The sequence below is a fragment of the Penaeus chinensis genome, chromosome 34 (genome assembly GCF_019202785.1).
Source record: "Penaeus chinensis breed Huanghai No. 1 chromosome 34, ASM1920278v2, whole genome shotgun sequence".
Classification (NCBI taxonomy): Eukaryota; Metazoa; Arthropoda; class Malacostraca; order Decapoda; family Penaeidae; genus Penaeus; species Penaeus chinensis.
In genome coordinates this window covers 21,659,426-21,661,925 of record NC_061852.1, presented here as the reverse complement: position 1 = coordinate 21,661,925, position 2,500 = coordinate 21,659,426, and the positions used below count along the sequence as shown (strand labels likewise).

At 50.2% G+C, this 2,500-nt stretch overlaps 1 protein-coding gene across 1 annotated transcript in view; it reads left to right on the top strand.

Annotated features, from left to right (window-relative positions):
- The first annotated feature begins 1,343 nt into the window (after nucleotides 1–1,343).
- The window catches only part of LOC125043553 (innexin inx2-like), a 9,924-nt gene continuing 8,767 nt past the window's right edge, over nucleotides 1,344–2,500 (top strand). Inside the window, exon 1 of the mRNA XM_047639726.1 lies at nucleotides 1,344–2,016. The gene's annotated coding sequence lies outside the window, so the exon portion shown is untranslated. The remainder of the gene's footprint in view (nucleotides 2,017–2,500) is intronic.

Genomic DNA, 2,500 nt, shown 5'->3' with positions numbered 1-2,500 from the left:
GAGGGGAAGGGAAGAGGGCGTAGCAGGTGAGGAGGTAGGACTGGCCGGGGTAGCATCGAGTAGTCCTTTGTCTTTGTCTCTGTCTAAGCACTATCCATCTACGTTGATGTCTACTTATATCTCTATCGCTTTAGCTATCCCTCTCTCTTGGTCTATATTTATTTATGTATCTATTTCTCAATTTGTTTGGGTCTATACATCTCTTTCTAACTATGTATGTTTCGATGGATCTATTAATCTGTTTATCTGTCCTTCTATCTATATACTTATCTATCTATCTATTCATCTATCAATAAATCTACCCATATGTCTTTCTATATGTGCTCTGTTATATCTCGCAGATGCATAATTTTGCTTTATTCATTAATTGATATATTAATTCATTGAAGGTTAAACTCGTCTTCTCATTTCTTGTGAATATAATAATTATTTAGGAAATTATCGTTAGGCGTTCATGTTTGTCATATTCATCAGGCTTAGTGAGAAAGGCCGCCCCATTGTTCAAAATGCAGATGATTGTACATTTCGCATATGACAGCACACCGACAAATTCGAGGCATAAATGTTAACACGTTTCCAAAACCACACTCATCAGGGGCAATCATCTCCCCCCTTCCTCCCCCCCCCCATCGCCCCCTTCGCCAAATACACAGCTCCTTATCCCCTCCCCCCAGTCCTACTAGCTCCCCCACTCCCCCTCCACTCTCCCTATCTACCCTCATCCCCTCCCTCCTCTCCTCTCCTCCCCCCTACCCCACTCCCCCAAACACCTCGCGGGAACCTGTATTTAGTGTTGTGTCGTCTCGTCCAGCTCTGCTTTTCTCTGACCAGTGAGTGCTGAGTGAACAATCCGTCTCGAGCAGCGGGCGTGCGATCTCTCTCGCTCACTCTCTCGCTCACCAACGACGACCTCCGGGAGTGGCGGCGGTGCATACGAACTTACTCCCCCCCCGTTTTTATTTGTTGCGAGCGAGTGTCCCGATCTTTCGTGTGTGTGTTTTTTTAGCGACTTTGTTTCACTGTTTCTCCCGGCCTTCGTCCTTTTGTTTCCGTGACAAGAAAGAGCGAAGAAGAGGGAGAGCAAGAAGCAAGCGCGCTAACACAGTCTCCTCCTCCTCGTCCGCTCGCTCGGGCCGCGGAGGTGTGGCGACCGCCTGCTTCCATTGGTGGTTTAAGGCCGGTGTATATAACCTTGGCTCTTAGAATCCCTTGCAGTGGAGAGAAGTCATCCACGCAACGCGCCGGCCGTCTCCTCCTCCTCCTCCTCCTCCCAGCACCGAGGTTGCCCGTCGACCCTAACCCCCCATCTTCTTCCTCCTCCTCCTCCTCCTCCCCCACACCCCTTCCTTCACGAGTCCCCCCTCCTCCCCCCGTGCCCCCCTCCTCCTTATTCTCCACACGCCGCTACCTCTCACTCTCACTCATTCGCTCTCCCTCCCTCATACCTTTCCCTCCCGCCCTCCGTCTTTCACTCACACGGTCACTCGTCCTGCCCGTGCGTGCGCTAGTGTTCGCGGCTGGTGCGCTGACGCCGGAAAAAAGCCATGTCGAGTTACTGATCCTGTCGCACTGACGTCTGGGCTCCGCTGCCCCATCCGCGCGGTGTTCGGAAGGGCGCTCCTTCAGTGTCGTCGGGGGTTTCAAAGCAGGGACCCACACCTCAAAAAAGCACCAGCCCCCGCACTCCCCCCTTTCCCCTCGCCCCCTACCCCCCTCGCGTGTGTTTACCGTGTACCAACCGAGTGTGAACGCATCATGAGAGCACGACCAAGGACCTAGCTTGCAACGAGGGAGCAACTCAGCAGGACCAGAGGATCTTGCATACGTTACACCTGAGTCCGCCAGTCCTGTTGATAGAATTTGCGGCCAGGACTCCACCGCCCCCGCTGCCGGACGTACGAACGTTTCGCTGTGTGGATAGTGTCGTACAACCTCTTATCAGTAAAGGAGCTACATTGCCTGGTGGTCTCCCAGGCCAAGAGCAGATAATAGTCGACCTAAGGACTCTTATCAGAGGTGAGTGATTCCCAGTCGCGGTTCCTTTCTTCTGATTAGCGTTTCGGCGCCATTGTGAACAGACAGGAGATATGGTAGCATTTTTTTTTGCCTTATTGGCGCGCGTGTGTGTGCTGGAATGAGAAGTAGGGAGTGGGTAGAATTTTTCATGTTTTTTTTTCATAAAACAACGATAGCTCAGTTTTTCCTCCAAAAGTCTCGACCAAACCAGTAGGAAAACGTAGGCCTGATGACATTAATTTGAATTTGGGAGGACATACTTGCCTAAGCGATCAGTCAGTTTACTCTTTGTTCTGCGGGTTCGGTCCTTGCATTGTTTAGGGAATACTCGCGTAAAACGGAATGTATTTTAGGTTTGTTTCTCCCTATTTGATATATTTAGGTCTGTATCTTTTCAGTGACTATGAATGCAAAAAAACGCATTGCAAAATTTAAATGCATGGTTGCCTCCCCTCCCCCATTTTTTAAAATACATTCCCTAAGG